Below are 17,825 nucleotides of genomic sequence, written 5' to 3'. Positions count from 1 at the left end.
TGTCCAGTTCTTTGGGGGTTTTGTTTGTGGGGTTGGTTTTTTCCCTCCTCTGGTATTCTGCTTCTTGTGACTTCAAGTGTGAACAGGTTTGTGGGTGACAAAGTTGGCAGAAAGAAAGCAAACACAAATTATTTATATACCAGATGCCACAAATAACAAGGAGCAAAGCACTTAAACTTCTGTGCAAAGCAAAACCAGCCTGGTGAGGGCACAGGCTGAGCAGCACAACCAGAACACCCTGATAATGATTATCACCACAAAAGGACTTCTTAGGACATTTGAAAGAAAGTTCCTGAAATTGCTCTGCAGATGAGTAGCAACAAGTGAGATGAAGAAGAACCATCCAGAGAGAAAACACACATTATGTGCTTGAAAATGGACTTAATGAGAAGGATGAATACCCTCCCATTAAAGGCAGGTAAGGGAACAGCCACTAAATTAGACTACGACTAATTTAATTAGACTTCAACTATTTAGTATCTAGATAGAGATACTAGAGATGAGTCAAAAGCTTACTCTGGATGCAGGAGATTGAATCTGCTCCTAACCTGAGTGTTAGCAACCAATTTGCTTTTGCAGATGGGATTAGCCAGAAACAGGACGCAGGAGAAGAAAAGGAATGAGAACTGAGCCCTGCAAAGCCTCCAGAAGGAATGTTGAAGGAACACCACAATCCTTCGTAGTTTTGAGAACCTCACACAGTAGCAATTTTTTTCCTTTGCATATTTTCCAGTTCTTTGAAATAGAGAAAATAGCCCTGAAGAAAAGAGAAATCAGCCAACACTTCATGGCATGGAATGGCTGCACTGAAAGATTATTTAAAGTCTCAGCATCAGGAGATGTGTTTGTGTAAAATTTTAATCCCTTCCAAAGTGTCTTTTTTTCTGGCCAGAAGAACAAGAGTCTGGGAACTTTGTGGATTCAGGCAGGATGCTGCAGTTCAAGCAGCTGGCTGGGGGAGGAGGGGGGATGGATTTCTCCTCCTTTAATGCCCACCAGCCTGAAGGACCTGTTCCCAAACTGTGGGCACGTCTCTGTAGGGAACACCAAACCAGGAAACATTGCTGGAGCTGTACCTGTAGAATAAAATACCAACACTTACATGTATTTTAAAACTTTAACTGCATACAGGTGTTTGTACTTCTGTCCTAAAATTCTGCAGGCTTTGCCCAGCAGGACAAAGGGCTCTCCCTTGTGGAGCTGCACTCCAACAGCTCTGGCACAGCTGCAGATGGCAGAGATTCACTGCCACGGCTGGATATAAATCTGGTGTTCCTGTGGCTTGTGAAGATCACTGAGGTGTTTTATAGGTGCCACGGAAAACCTTTTATCTCCAACATCAGCATATTGCACATGAAATGGTAGCTAAGGCAACAGGTGGCACAGAGAGCACAGATACAATTTTCATTGTATGAAAAACCACAATCTACCACTCAGAAAGAAAAGACTCCAGCCGCTCCATACTCACTTCCATTCCAGTGCTCTGTACTACAGATTAATTTAAAACATTTGAAGTTAATTGATGAAGATGATGTGCAATCCTTTGTAGCTGCTGCTCCAAAGAGGCAGTTCACATGGCTGGAGTCAATGGAGCTGCAGATGAGCCCCTGTCCATTTTCCCTGGCAGCAGAAGCCCCCTGTGAAAGGAGCTGCCGTGTGACTCGGTCCCTCTCCAGCACAGAGGGCAGGAATGCTCACCAAATGAATCACAGCCCCTTCCTGCAGAGAAGCCAGCCCCCAGCAGTGCCTGCAGCAGCTCCGGGGTGCTCAGGCTCAGTGACAGCCAGGGGAAAGGGCCACCTCCTCACAGCATCAGCAAGGCTCCTTCAGCCCCCTCGGCTCAATGATGACTGCTGACTGTGTAAGGAGGCAAAAATGGCAACAAACCCACAAGGAAGCAAAGCATCATTTGGGAAAGGTTTTTCCTATTCATGTTGATTGCAAGTGAACTCTTCCCGAGCTGTGAATAACTGGTGATGCTTTAGCGTTCAGTACGTGGCCTGATTTTATCATCAAACCCCATCCTTGCCTTTAGCTGGCTGTCAGATTTGCCAAGCTGGTAGGATTCTGGCAACACTCGTGCTGTTTAATGCCTCAGCGTGTTGTCTCTTGGCCACAAACCCCTGCAAAAAGACCTAATTATAAAATATTTATGTTCGTTATCCTTTTTGCATGGTACAGTGAAGAGAGGGGCAACAGATGGACTGAATGAGCAAAGCATGACAACATCACAGGGTCAGTGCCCACGACCAGAGCTTTCCCTGGCAGCCCTGTGCTGGAACTGCACACTGTGTGTGTGCCAGCTTTGCCCAGGAGGCTGCAGGGATCCCTGAGCAATCCCTGAGCCCCACAGCAGTCCCCAGGGCCATTGCTGGGGCTCGGGGACAGCTCCTGAGAGGCCACTCAGGTGGTGGCATTTTGAGGTGCCATTGCCCAGCCATTGGCCAGGTGACACAGAGATGTGCCCTGCTTTTAGAGCAGTAACTTCTGCACTTCCCAGTCATCTCACCGGGCAAAGAAATGCTGCACATGGAATAAATGCACTCTTGAAGGAGAGAGGGAAAGGAAATGCATCAGCACAGGGAATCAGCAGCCCTTGGCAGTTATGTTTTTTATGTTTTTAATACAAATTCATAGGGGTACACAAGAGACTCCAAAAAAGTTTAAAAGTCAAAACTTCTGATACTCTTTAGAAAATATTAAATAGACGATGACTGTTTAAAATAGAACTGATTCATGGGGAGAAAGGAAGTACTTAATGACTTGCTCATGCTTAAGGACTCTTAAATAAAACAAGTATCTGTTACTCATGCATTTGAAGGATTTGCTACTCCCGAACTACTGATTTGAAAAGCTTTTGACACAGCAAGATGAAGACACATCCCCAAGGGCTGCCGTGTGAGCTGAAAGCCTGTGTGCTCTCAAACACTCCTTCTTTCATTGAAGAAGGCAAAGATTACCAAGAGGAAGGAAAAAAATTAGAAACTTAACTGTTCTGCCTTTGGAAATGAGGAGTCAATAAGATTTTCTGGCATGAAGAACCACCAAAGAAGCCCGAATTATCAAGTCAAGAAGTAGTGACGGAATTTGAGACCATCAGAGGCAATCCAGACCCACAGCTGCATCTCCCCTACTGCAATTTTTATTCATTAATTGTTGGCCTAATTTTACAGACCCAATGCCATCTAACAAGAGGACAAAATTAGCAGAAAAGACAGAAATTACTACTAGTCACCCTCCATCCTTATGAATGAATCATGTAGTACACACTTCAAACACAGGGCTCATCAGGGCTTGGCCAAATGCAGTTTTGGCTGTGGGATGGCAGCAGCAACAATGAACAACACAAGCCTCTGCTCCATTTTCACTGCTCCAACAAGCACAATTCCTTCTCTCAACAGCTGCTGGAAACCTGGACTGTTATTGGTATTTCACATTCACAAACCCCCGAGAGTAGCTGAATGTGGCTTTCCAGAGGAGGACTCTGGGCACAGCCACACAAGCTCAGGTGGCAGCATGGGCACAGGGACATGGAGAGGGAAGAGCTGGTGACATTCAACTGCCCCCAACCCCAAACCCTCAAATGATGGTTTATGCAACTTTCTTTCACAAACTAACCCCAAAACTTGCACTGGGATTGCAATTTGCATTTCAACCCACCCTCCCCACACCACCATTTGCCGTTTGCCCAGTTTTATTAGAACCATCTGCAAGATCCTCCCCTTCCAGCTTCTTGTGTCGGTTCATCTGGCAGCTGCACTTTTCTCATCTATTCAAAAAAAATCTTTGTTTCAAAGTTGTTGAGACAGTCAGTCTTTGACAGGCTAAAAATGATCTTGAAAATCAACACAGAAACCACATCATATGCTGTTTCTTACAGAACAGAGGGGAAGAATGGAAGCTGGAATATATATATAAATTTAAATATATATATATATATTTAATGGGAAGATAAATTAGGGTTTTGAGGATCAAGAAAAACTTTACCAACTCAATTTATCTGACAAAAGCCACAATTTACTGAAGTACTGAAAGTTGCCACTGCAGAAGTGTTTCAGGCTCACCATTATGACTGTCAGAAACAAGAGAAAGGCAGAGTATTTCCTTACAGCAGCTCTTGGCAAAAGATAAGGAAGAGGAGTGCTAAGGGAAAGAGGAATGTTGGTGAAGTGAAGTAACAGAGTTCAAATTATTTTCTTTAAACATTTACAGGTATTACAAGTTGTATTAATGCAAGGTGCTTTGCTCTCCCCTTCCTTAGCCTGTCCATGGTGCTGCTGAAGTTTCCACCTTTCTCTGTAACCCTCCTGAAAGATCTTTGGAGATCTTTGCTCCCTCCTGTGTGCTGATGTCCCTGCTGTCACCAGGCTGTCCCTCCCGATGGCACAGCTCCTGCTGCAGCACGGCAGCACTGCTGAAACATGAAATGAGTCCTGGGCCTCTCACTGCCTGGGATATTCTTCTTCTCCAAATTGTTTCTGCAGAAGCGTTCACCTCGTTGCAGAAGAAAGTCACAACCTTCACTTGTGAGGATTAACAGAGAATTCTCTTCCAGATTTCTCCAATCTTCTCATAAAACATTTTGAATAAAGAAAATTCACTTCAAGGACAAACCCAGAATACTGGGTGGAGCACCACTCCTACTTTCCCATTTAGATTAATATAAATGTATTTGTATTTTCTTTCCTTCTCACGTTGCTGTTATTTAAAAGGTAACAAATACCTACAAGACAATATTCAATTGCCACCAAATAATGTTTGTACATGTGCAAATTTGAAGCACCTGTGACATGACCTGAACTATTTCAAATCTCCCCAGAGTTGCAGCAATGCTGGAAGTAACTTTCTCCACACATGCAATGAACTGCCTTTAACCCTCAATCACACCCCAGCCCTGCTGTCATCTCCCCTGACCTTTCTGATTCTGCTTTAGACATCCTCCAGCCCACGTCCTCCCCCAGCAAATTCCTAATTCCTTGTTTAACTAAACAAGACCATTTAAAGTTTCTCAAGCACTCTGACAAGGCTTCTACAGCTTTTACACTGGGATTTGCCATTTTCTTCCCACACTTTCCTTTCAATCCTAATAGAATATTTTTGGGTTTCAGTGAAAGTATTAAGCAGGGTTTCAAAACTGCCATGAACAAATTGGCTCATCTTCTCCCTTGAATTTTATCATAAAACACAAACAGTTTAAGTGGTTTTAATTGCACAGGCTCTAGAAGAAAAGATGCAAATGTAATAATTTGAGGTGACAGATCATGCAAGGCAGACTCTAAAAGTATTTTCAGAAACATTGGAAACAACATTATCATAATGTAACTTTATAAATTTTATATGCAAATAAAAAATTAAAAACGCAGACCTGAAAACACTTCAAGAAATTCGTATATTTCAATGAATAGTATAAAAAAGTAGATCTGCTCTTGACAAAGTGGCCTGGAAACTCCCAGGAGAATTAATGGAATAACCAGAGTTTGTGTGATCACAGTTTCTGTGATCAACTAGCAGGAGAGATTTTTATTGAAACACTTTACTTTTGTTAGCATATACTTCACTCCAGTGGCTTATTAGAAATTTTGGCAAAAATAAGACATCTTGTGAAAGCAAGGAAGCTGAACAAAACCAAAGTCTGAGAGAACAAGCTTGAAATTTCTCTTCCCTTCCCCTCCAATGTATTGCAAAAAAACCCCCATTTTGATGAATAATCTCTTCCAAACCCTCTTTTCCAGTCACTTTTAATCTTTACAGAATAAATACATTTATATAAGCCAGAAATAACCACAAAAGCAATTTCAAACCCCCATCTCAATGCATACCCCTGTTTTGAGGTATCATGAATATATTAAGCTAAAATTGCAAAGGAAGGCTTGGGACAATAAAAAAAAATTACACCCTGCTATTGATGCCATTTTTCTTGCTCTTGAATACATGATGTCGATTCCCCAGGTTCCATTCAAATAAAGCTGTGAAATGGCAGTGGATTTTGTGCTTCAAGTCCAGGCCCACGTCCAAACAATTCTAACATTAGAACCGTGGCTGCCAGCCTCAAACATTCCCCCCAGGAACAAACACTCCCCGACGTACACCAGAGGTTATCAGACAATCTTATTGAATGGTGGTTAGAGGAGAAAGTGGCAGATTGAGCGTGTGCATGGCATTCTCCTCATGGAATCTGCTCCTCCAGAATGCAGCTCCTGAGAGCAGAGGCTGTTGTGAGCCTGCTGAGCAGCTCCATGCCAGGGACAAAGGCAAATGGCGAGTTCCCAGCATCAGCGGGATGCAGAATTCCGCACGGCTGCCCCAGGAGAACCCAGCAGGAAAGGCACCCCTCTCTCCTGGCCACAGACCTCGCCCAAGGGCAGGGCTTGGCCAGTGCAGCCTCTGCAGCCCTTTAACCTGGGGAACCCATGACCATGGGGCCACAGCTCCTTCCATCCTGGGCTAAGGCACGGGATCCATCTCCTGAGCCTCAATTCTGTACGCTCAGTTAGGAGCAATGGTGGCTCTGTCAGTGATCCTGCCATTTCCCTGGATTGTCACACACACCCCTCCCAAAACACAAGTATTTAGCCCAGGAAGCCAGCTCAGCTTGAGCACAAACCATGGCTGGAGCCCAGAGGCAGAGAGGGAACAGCAGCCCAGACAAAGCTGGAAAATTCCAGAGATGTGTGGCACCGAGCTCTTCCCACAGCTACAGCCAGACAAAGGGAACTCACTGCAGCGGGAAGCTGGAGAGGAATGCTTTAGCTGGATTCTTCTCATCGCTCAAGTCAGAAATGCAATCTTTACTTAAATGTTAAGCCATACACATGGGCCATTAGTCAAAGTTCCTGTTCTTTTTTAATAGTTTTACCAGCTTTGACATTTTGTAACGCTATTATTTTAAGTCTGGTCTGGACTAGAATTCGCATATTAGGAAAATGATTTTTAAAAGACTATGCTAAAATATCTTCCCCATATTGCTATCATTTGTCAAAGTTTTGCATAAAAGCAGGTATTAAGATAAATGAAACGGATCAAAAATGGAATACTTCCAGGAACATTAATGATGGTTAAATTAAGCTTGTGACAAGAGCCAATCTATACATTTTGACTTCTCAGTGAAGTATCATTTGACCTTGCAATGAGAAAGGCACTCATATGCTATTTAAATCCAAAGGAAGAAACTACATCAGAAAGTGAACTGAATTGTTTGAAATAGCCAGAAGGCAAAAAAAGGCAACAAGTGGTGAAGGTGAGAGAGAACATGAGAAATCGAACATGAGGCTCAGTGACAGGGCCACAACTGCAGGGTCAGTCAGCAGAATAAGCAGAGTCTGCAAACAGGTCGGAATGTATGTACAGTGTGCTGAATATAGAACCTGAGTGAACACGGACGGATTTAACAAAACCAGGAGTATTTGCTGAAAAGCCTCCTTAAGGCAAACAGCACTGGAGTGACAGCAGTGCTCCCTGCAAAGGCCTGAGGGCATGGGAAAGGCTCTGGGAGTCCTTCCCGGGCTATTTCTCTCCCTCAAGTACTTAAGGCATTTTCCCTTGCTCTGACTGCAGTTTAAAAATACTGATGGAAAACAACTAGAGTTTTAATAGGGAACTTCAAGTAGCACTTAATATTTCTGAAGTATTAAGATACAGAGTATGCATTTAAATAGCACAAAATTCAGCAAGTGTTCAGTGGTTCCAGATTTTTTTCCCCAGTTATCTGAAATGCTCCTGCCTGAGCTGCATACACAGCACTGCACTGCTCACCCCCAGCCATTCACCCACTGCACCACGGCGAGAGATGGAATGCACCAGGCAAACTGCATCACAACACAAAGCACTGCCATCTCTCAGACCACTGAAGAAAAGGGAAATTATTGCTTTAAACTCTCTCTTCCTAGAGACAGGTTGGGCATTAGTGGTTTTGGCAGCTGGATAAAACAGCTGCAACTGGAAACAATTGGTGCTGAGCAGTCGGAAACAGGCAAGGACAGAGGACAATACAACAAGTATTGCTCCAGTTCTGGCTTGTTATTAGACACATAAGAGAGCTTGCTGCAGCCTCACTCCTACAAGGGCAGAGCATCTACTTAAAAAAAAAAAGAAAGATGATACTGAAGTTTAGGATCAGGATCAATGTAAGAGTTATGCACTTGCATTGACAAATATTGTTATGGAAAGGGAGACTGAGCAGATTTAATTCTGAACTCGCTTGCCAGAGAAAAGTGGTTGTTTGAAACCTGAAGTTAAAGAAAAATGAGATAAAATCAAAAGAGGGTAGTAAAAGACTATGAGAAAAGTGATGCACATGCAAAAATAGAGAACATCCACAGCTGACCAACAGTTCACTGGGAATACACTGAAAGGAGAACCAGGCATCAGCAGTAAGGGGGAAATCTTGGATCACAAGTAAGAACTGCTGGTGAACAGCAGCGATTTGCCAGGTTGGTGCAGACCACAGGGCCAAAGGAACATGGTTCAGTGTGCTAAAGCAACTGCCCAGGGTGAAGTGACCTCAGTGAGTGTTACACTTCAGTAACAGTTACTGAGGCTACAGAGGAATCTCTTCAATGCTCCTCTGGAAAATGATTTTTTATGTTAGTTCAGAGTAAAATTCCAAATTGGAAAGGCTGAAGCTGCAAGTTACTTTTTCACACATTCCACTCCTAGACACAAATCTAAGGACAGAGGAATCGACTGCCATGGAAAAGCAGGAGTGCTCCATCTGTGCAGGATAAATTACGGACTTGAAAGGAAGGATGCGATTCAGCTGCTGACATTTGAAACAACAGAGGTAACAAACTGCAGATTTAGCAAAGCTGCCAAATATCAAAGATGTTGAGAAGATCAGAAAGATCATAAATACCCCAAGGAGAGCCCCAGAGAGGACAAAAGTGGTTACAGGATGCCAGCAGCCTGGCAGCTCAGCCCCAAATCCAGCGTGTCCATTAGGCTGCTCCTGGCAGCAGCCCAGAGCACGGAGGCACAAACAGCAGCACCTCCAACCTCACTCCCATCTCCATCTGCAGCTTAGAAACCTCCTGTGAAAGAACTGGGGTCTCTGTGCTTCATATTCTTGCATGGAATTTTCCTTCATAAATTTATCCAATTACCTTTTGAACTCATTTTCAATCCCATATCCACAACATCCTGTGGAAGGACATTCCACAGCTTCTCAGCTTTGTGCGCTTGTTTGGAGCTGCCAGGTTCTTGTCAGAAAAAAAAGAAAACAGATAAGAAACTTGGTTCCTTTATCACCTCTATTTACCTTTTCCTATGCCACAATGATTTGTGATTTCTTTTCCAGGCCCTCTCAGCCTGTCTTGCAGTGGAAGTGTCCTGTTGTCTGTATTTGTGCCAAGTGGTTGGGGCTCCATACCTCCAGCTCCCCATCCTGCATTCCTCTTCTGCATTCTTTTCAAGTGAGACTGTGTGTCATATTCAGAAGCTTTTGAGAGGAGGATGAAAGAATTCTAGAGCAGTGAGAACAAAGAGGCCTGTTTGAAGGTAGAGAAAATTTATTTAGGGCAAAAACATAGGAAATAAAAGAAGGTTCACTGTGATTCTACACATTTGCAAGCAGAACCGTTCAAGCATTATTAAAAGATATGAAATAGGGAACAAACAATAAGATTTGTAGTAGAAAGCAGCTTATTTTTCTGTGCCTTCATGCTTTACAGAACTGAAATAATGTCAGTGTGCTCTGTTTCCTTTTTGAATAAGCATTTCACTGCAGTTTGTAACCGCCTAGCTCATCTAGAAAGGGGCATCCGTGCTGGAGGCAGACACTAATGAGCCTCTGTATTCTAATTGTATGACTGTATTGAAAGAATAGAAATAAAGACAGTGAAACAGATTGCAAAGAACTGGACAGGGGTGGTGGTAAAGGAGGCTGAAAAATAATTACAGGTCATCGTACACTTTTAATTTGTGGGACTAATAGCCGGAACTCAACTTTCCCAGTTTTAAAAGCCAACTGGGATCTTTTTCACTCACTTCCAAAAGTACAAAATATTCCTGAAGCCCTGGGGCAGCACTGTGGTCCAGCATGCAGGTCAGGCTCCCCTCAGGTCCCACTGAAGCCCTTTGGAGCTGCTGTCACAGGAAAAGTTGCTTTTCTCACCTGATCACCACGACCTGGCTGTGCACACAAACCAGACCAGCACACTGGACACAGGGGGCACAGCAGGAACAGCTCCTGGGGACATTTCCTTACTCAAGGAGTACTCAGTGATCCCCAGCTGAGGTCAGGTAAGGTCACTGCAAGTACAGTCCCCCTTGGGGACAACATCTTGGGTTCAAAGCTGCTGCAAAGGGGGCAAAAAGAAAAATCCCACAGGAGGCACACATGAAATTGCATCCTTGGGCTGCAGAAGCCCACACAGGAATTTCACAGGATATTTTTTCAGATCTCAAATGTGCTCATAAATGCTGTGAATTGCATTAAAAATGTTGGCTTCCATTATTTAAGAAAAAAAATCCCTTCAGGTGTCATACATGAGAATATTTAAATTTTTGTAGTCTGCCACAGCAATCTCAATTTTTTTGTTGTTAAGTTACTTCAAGTGTATTTTAGATTTTCCCAAGAGTAAGACAGAGGAAAGGAAAAGAAATATTCCAGTGCTATTCTGTGTAGGTACATAGGAGCTTCCCCACATAGAAATTTGCTTTAGAATTGAATTTTGGCAGGTATAAAGTGTTTGCCTTCTTCATAAAATCCTTCTAATTTGGGAGAGTTACGACGGTTTGAAGAAAAAAATCCAACAATGTTTATATTTTCAGTGCATTATCTTAAGTGTTGATTAAATCTAATATTTAAATGCATTTCAGGACATTGGGAACTAGGGAAGGGGTACTTGCCCTCGATCACAGCAGGTCAAGACTGGGAGAAACACAAGGTTTTCCACATATGACTGTACTTGAAAACAGGCACATCAACAGGAGAAAACCCACTGGTATTTGCATATCACATAACACTTCTGATGTTTTAAAACTTTTCAGCATATACGACTTCATAAACCTAATGTTGCTATGAAGAGCTACAGGCAGTGGAAATAAAATGAGTGCTCTGCTGGTCTGCAGAGGGAATTCTTCCCATCTCCCCACTGCCCACTCTGCATAAACCCATCAAAGTCTGATGCTCTGCCGTGATTTCCCCACTGTAATCTGCTGCCTATTATTCTCTCAAACCCCATCTGCAGGTCATTTTTCTATCAAATGAGCTGGTTAAAATTCCTTCTCCCTTTTTATTTAAACGCAGGGGAATTTCAAATAGTCCAGCACTAACCGAGAGGAATTTATTTTAACCATTATTTAAAATAGCAGCAGCTTTGCATTGCTACATCTTAACAGCTCTGATGGGTTTCATGCAGTCTCCCCTTACTTCATCTCCTCTGACACAGGCATTAGCATCCTGGGAGCCCAAGTATGGCTCAGAGAGTCATTGCCTTTATTCCCTTTTAGGCTCAGACTCTTTCCACACAGAATTTGGAGCATTACACAAACTTTCTATGAGCAGAAAAGCATGTACCAGCGTGAAAATACCTATATAACACGTAAAAAATATTTAGAAATGTATACTAAGGTCAATCCTCTTCCCCTTTACAATTTAAGACAATTTGAGGTGATTTTCCTTATATATGGGAAGCAAACTGATTGTTCTCTGATCTTTGAGGAAGGCAATATTAGGAGCTAAAATTCTGCATACGCATTTTGAACTGAAGTTTTTCCTCTACCAGACACCACTGTGAATGAAAGCATCCCACTTGTCAGCACTTTCCTCCATGCCAGAGGGCTGAGAGGGAGCATGACCGGGACAGGATTGCTTCCTAAAGCCTGCATTTAAAGTGATCTAATAAGGTCCTGTGCAGGCTGCCACACAAACTCTGCAGGCAGACAGGAACTGTTTAGTAAGAAGCTGTAGAGACGTGTATCTTTGCTGACTGCAGTTGGAGAACCTCTCGTAGCAAACCAACAGAACAGAAGACAATGGAAAACAGTTGGCTGTCATGGGGCTTGAAAATAATGAAGTTTAACACAGCTTATTTTTTCTTGTAAGTGCGATGGAAGAGAGGCAGATGAGAGCAGCATGAGGGCCAATGCCATCACAACACGCTTCCCTAAAAAAACACCTTCGGAGCACTGTGAAAAAGTCACCTAACCAAGTCATCAGGTGTCTGTACTTCACTGCTCAGTGCAAACGTTTGTTTGTGAGTCTCAGAAGTCACACCTAAACTACAGCTTCACGATTCACCACAAAAATCAGTCACCAAAAACACCCAGTACATGCAACAGGATCCTCTGCCTTTTAGCAAAATGCCCTTAAGCTGTGGGTTTGTAAGCTAAAGGGAAAGTCATCTTTCCTTTTTGGATTGTGAGCTATGCACAGGCTCCTGGCAGTGCTGCAGCCTGGCTGTGCAGCTTGTGCTTCTGAGCTAAAAGCTGAGAGCTGACACACACAGAGCAGAGAAGGCGTGTCCTCCTTATCTGCACCACCTGTGGCACTGAATGAAGTCACACAAGGCTGTCCTGACAGATGAAAGACGGGATTCACTCCTTCCCCTGCTCTTCTGCTTCCTCCTCCGCGCCCACCCACTCCCCCCAGGGCAGGGAGCTCTGTGCCCTGCCAGGCTCTGTCCAGGAGTTCTGCAGGAATTTGGCTGCCAAGGCCTGAGGTGGCAGCACCACTGCGGGTGGGGAGGAAGGGGAAGGGCAGAGTGCTCAGAACTGCCCCACAGCAGCGAGAGCTGCACTGGATCCATCCTTACAGAGGCTCTGAGGATGCTCTGCCCATGGCTGCGCTCCAAATGCATCACTGCACACTGTGGTACTCACACCCCGACTGCAGAGCTGCAAGGCTGCCTCTAGTGCTACGGAAAAACAAAGGGAAAAACAGGTGAAATACCTGACCCACAGGAATCCCTGTACTCCTCATGTGCCCTGACAGACCCAAAGCTGAGTCAGTGGAGCAATGTGCACATGGACAGAAGCTGCTGGTGTGGGTCAGGGAGCTGGTCCTGGTCCACAGGGGCTGCACAAAGGGCACCAGGGACCAACACCTGCACTTCCAGCACCACCTTCTACAGTGCTGCTCAAAGAGGCTGCAACCTGCAAACCTGCCTCAAAAAAACTGCATCAAAAAACCTCACTGCATGGAACTCCAGCAATCAAGTAGTTTGCCTGAGCCTCATCAGCATCACTCATATGCTTTAATTTCTCTTGGTAAGGACCTGAGCCAGGCTAAATAAACACCGAGATCTGAAAAAAGAGACCCTGACTCTGGTGTTTGTCTCTTTTGTTGTGTGTGTCCCCTTTACATACCATTATTTTGAGGCAAAACCTTAATTTTTAGGCTGTGGTTTCATTACAACTTTTTCAGCAGGAGAACAAACTTAACTCCTGCCTTTTCTCCCCCTGCTGTTTGTTCCCATGCCAGTCCAACCACCCAAGACCACATGGGTTTATGCTGGCAGTTGGTCTTTTTGGCAGGATTTTCCCTCTCCAGTGAATCACTTCCTTGGTTGGGTTCACCAACGTGTGCTGGCACAGCACAGAGGGGAAAGGAATGACCAGGAAAAGACCAGAGTCAAGCTTTATTGGGCTGCAGTGCCACCACAGATGCAACCCCAGGTTTATTTGCTTTCTGTTCTACACCTGAGATAAGCTACAGAAACGTTAAGAGATAGGAAAGAGTGACGTTCAACTAAAAGTGAGGGAGGGATTTGGCAACGAGGAGTAGGGAGCAGATTCACATTAGCAGCATTTGAATGGTTAAATCTTGAGAGGATATCTTTTAATCATCCCACACGCCACACAAATTCTAAATTCCACAGAAAATTTAAACACACTTCACTTTGCCAGTACAAATATCCTATTTGATATCAGTCTTCAGAACAATGCCATACAAAGTTGTCCAAACTCATGATTTACTACTCAATGCCCAAAAACATTTCCAGGCTTTGTAATTCCAAGTTTGGCCACATTATCCTCCCAAATGTACAGAAAGAAACATCTCTTCTGTCAATAATGCCATTACTGAACGGTATCATTCCAAAAATCCATGCAAAGAAATATCAACCTGCTTAAACACCAGAGTTCAAGAAAATGCCTTAATTTACAATAAAAAGCAGCTTTGGAAGAAGATAGGGATGGGTGTGGAATTAAGCATTTTGAATTTCTGGAGACAATACACTTCGGTGTTTGCAAGAATGTTCTGAGGGATGCCAAAGTGCTGGCTGAGTTACAGCAGAGCTGAGCAAAGTCCAGGCAGCTGCTCCAGGAGCAGTTTGCTGCCCACCCAGGCTGCTCCACAGCAGCAGCCAGCCAAGGGAAGGGCTGCCCCATTTCCAGGGAGTGCTGCAGTCCCCAGGAAGGCAGGCTGTAAGGAAGCCCCTTGAGTCCTCAGATGCCCAGACATTTCCCTAACTCCCTGCTTCTCAAGCAGGTTGTGGCCCTCAGCCCACAGGTACGAGTTACTTAGGCTTAGGAAATGATCTAGCAATAATCTAAGACAGAAACCCTTCACAGTCTCATCTAAAATTCAGCATCCAAGGGAGTCCAGTGAGACATTTGGACATCATGACAATCTGGCAGCTTTGCAGAATGTCTGACTGCTGAGCTGCACAATGATAAATATAGAGACAGACCAACCCAAGTGCCCCATGATCCATTAGACACTTACAGCCACTTTGCCAACACATCAAACCAATAAACATTGATGAAATATCAGCATTTAGCACCACCTAAGACGTGCTGTTCAAAAAAGTGGTCATGAACTACTGAGTTTTATGCTAACCCTAAGTTCTGATGACTAATCTGGTTCTTTTATTGCAGCAAACTGAAAGTACAATGGACACAGTGGCTGATTGCATGCTGGAAACTACGGCTCTTCTGTGAGCTCATCCTGGGATCTCAGCACTTCTGAGCAGACAGGGGGAAGGTCCCATGCTTATGACTCACACGACCATTTTTTCCCTCTCCTATTGTTTTGCAAATTCTCTGCTTAATCTAAGATCCATTTCAACTAGAAACTTCCAGGCTCAGTGGAAACTTGAAGATAATATATTCCAAACAAGTGATGCTTCCAAAGGGTGTGGATCTAGAGCCCTTTAAATCAATCTAAATCTGGGCTGGCACTGCCCTGTCCTTGTCACTGACCTCTGCCCCTTCCTGTGCTTGCATGAGCCCACAGAGAGCAGATCCAGGATGTGACTGAGCTGGAAACCAGGCCAGTGCCACCACGAGGAGCCAGAGGGAGTGGGAGTGATGGAGGACATGTCACAAGATAAAGTTGTGGCAATCCAGATTTAGACAGGCCTAAGTGGAGGTGTACCACTAAGAGCTATTAATCACCCTGAATGAGCCATGTCTTAAAGGAAATGGGCATTCTGAGCTTTGGGTTTCATTTTAAGGTATTGATTTACGTCCCTAAAACATTCTAAACCTGTACATTAGCAGAAAAGTTATCCTACATATACCGGTAATATATTCTCTTAATGTGATACATAGCAATGAAATTGTGTCTCACTAGATCTTTAAGAGCAGATTCAAACTTCAAGGATTATGAGTTCAGGCAGGAGAATGCCTGTTTTCCCTGCCTGATGGCTGGCAGTAACACTTGGAAGCTGGTTTTGATGATAGGTAGGATACCACAGTAGCCACACTCAAGTCTAAGAATCTTTTCTGCTTCATTGCTTTAGTTTTGTTTAACAGCCTATTTTTGAGTGGTAAAACAGTAGTAGAAATGGCAATATATTTATGAAGACACGCTAAATAAAACTGTATTGCTTTTACAAGAATACACTCAGATTATATCAAAGTTATAACAGAAATCCCATGGGTCTGTAAGAACAGCAAGAGAACTGCAAGACAGGATTCCATCTGTTTCCCAGGACAACTTTTCAGGCTGGGTATCCATGGCATGAGGACAAACACACCTTCAGAAATAGATGCACTAAGTGTCAAATATTTTTAACATCACCTTTCTATGCAAAGCTTTTCTGTCAGCCTACCACCCTTTTCCAGACAGGGAAATTCCCACTAAATCATCAATAAAACATCCAGGCAGCCATCAGTCCACCTAATAACGAGGAGCTCTAGCACACAGCACCTATCCAGAGAGATCAGGCCTGGCAGGTAAGAGTACAGCCCTTAATAATTTACAAGACTCATTAACCTTATCCCAAAAGACAAACAAAACGAATGTGATATCTACTCAGGTTTCCAGACCAAACCAAGATACAGCATTTCAAAAGCCATTAGGATGTATCAGTCAATAAATACTCTCCAAATGTTCTTCTGTGGAATAAGCTGGCAGCCAAAGAACCATCCATCTTTAAAAGCTCTTTATTAGAGACACAATATCAGGAACCTTAAGAAACTTGCAAATGAGACTGAAAAGGTTTGAAAGTTATTCAATATGACAAATGCTAAAAATCTTTCGACTTTGCTATTTTAAGCAGACAAAACCAGTCCAGTCTGGTTCTGCAGAGAATAAATACCAGCCCTCTACAAATGTCAAGCATGCCCAGGGACAGAATTCACATCCAACATCAAATACTCACTTTGGCAACACAACACAGAACCAGGAGCAGGGAAAAGACAGCCCAGAGTCTTGTCCTGGGACTAAACACTCAGCTGTGTACCTGGCCAAGCAGGTGAGCCATATTCCCACCAGGCATTCGTCACACAGGGACTGGCAGGAGTACCTGGGAAGGAATTATGATGATGCAGTTTGATACTAGTGACAGCCAGATGCGCAGGTAATGTCTGAAAACCGACAAAAACAACCCTAACACAAACTGCTCGGTTTTGGTGGTGTCTCCTGCTACAAATACACACTTTACTGGTAAAAAAAACTGCTTTTCTCTCTGCACAAACACTCAGCAGCCACGAGGGTTTGCCTCCAGAGGGGAACTCTCCAGTTACATCTCTTGTATCAGATCCCACACGCAGTTACCACGTTCCTGTGCCTGCTTTGAAGTCCTCCTAAAGCAGATAATGGAAATGCTGGAGGAGCTGGCTGGAGCACTCAGTCGTGCTCTGTGGGAAAGGAGGAGGCCCTGTGTTCTTCCCTGCCTCTGCTAAGCAGGTGTAGGGACAGGAGCTTGGAAGCTTTAGGTGCTCCACCTTGTTTCTCACTCCATTTACATGATCATGTGGGTTTTTCCCAGGGATTTTTTCCAGATGTTGTATACGAGCTGCTGTATCTCCCCTTCCCTCTCCACATGTGCAGTGAACTCTCCCTTCTCCTAAGAAATCAACATGCACAATTGCTACACAATATAAGCTAAAAACACTTAAAAACCAGATGTGCTTCTTAAAGCCCATGCCTACCCCATTCCTTCAGAAACCAGGGCACAAACCACCATTCTCCTGTCGATCATTCCGAAATGCAGCAATTAAGGAACATGCTATTTCCCTAATTACAATTTCCTTTTTATAAAATGCCCCTTTACTCACAGCAGCTTCTATTTTACAAGCAGTGAAGCACAGCCCTGCGCTGCCTTGTCAAAGCCAAGTGTGTCTGACACTTGTTCTTTCCTAGAGCCTTCCCTTTCCACACCAACACCTTCCCCTGAAGGCTCTTCCACAGTGTTCAACTGTTTGATGGCATTTTGGGACTACAAGGTAAAAAAACCCCAGCACTTAAAAAAAAACAACCCAGAAGAACCATAAATTAATAAAAACAAGGAATGGGCAACTATACATTCCACAAATAGAGCTGATAGAAATTATCAAAAGAATAATGGTTCTCTTCCTCTAAAAGGAGTTTTTATTGAGGTTTCATATTGCATATTCCCTTGAAACAGGACACAAAGATGAAAGAAAAGGTGGTAGCT

The 17,825-nt window shown here is 43.7% G+C and overlaps 2 long non-coding RNA genes across 2 annotated transcripts in view; one reads left to right on the top strand and one right to left on the bottom strand.

Moving 5' to 3' along the window:
* Window positions 1-9,634, top strand: part of LOC136367231 (uncharacterized) — a 59,713-nt gene extending 50,079 nt beyond the window's left edge. Inside the window, exon 3 of the long non-coding RNA XR_010744651.1 lies at window positions 9,293-9,634. This is a non-coding gene — a long non-coding RNA (uncharacterized lncRNA). The remainder of the gene's footprint in view (window positions 1-9,292) is intronic.
* The window catches only part of LOC136367232 (uncharacterized), a 47,287-nt gene that overhangs the window by 510 nt on the left and 28,952 nt on the right, over window positions 1-17,825 (bottom strand). The gene's annotated exons all lie outside the window — the stretch shown is intronic.

Source organism: Sylvia atricapilla, chromosome 13 (assembly GCF_009819655.1).
Source record: "Sylvia atricapilla isolate bSylAtr1 chromosome 13, bSylAtr1.pri, whole genome shotgun sequence".
NCBI classification, from domain to species: Eukaryota; Metazoa; Chordata; class Aves; order Passeriformes; family Sylviidae; genus Sylvia; species Sylvia atricapilla.
Note: the sequence above shows the minus strand (reverse complement) of the source record. Positions and strands in the feature narration are given on the sequence as shown.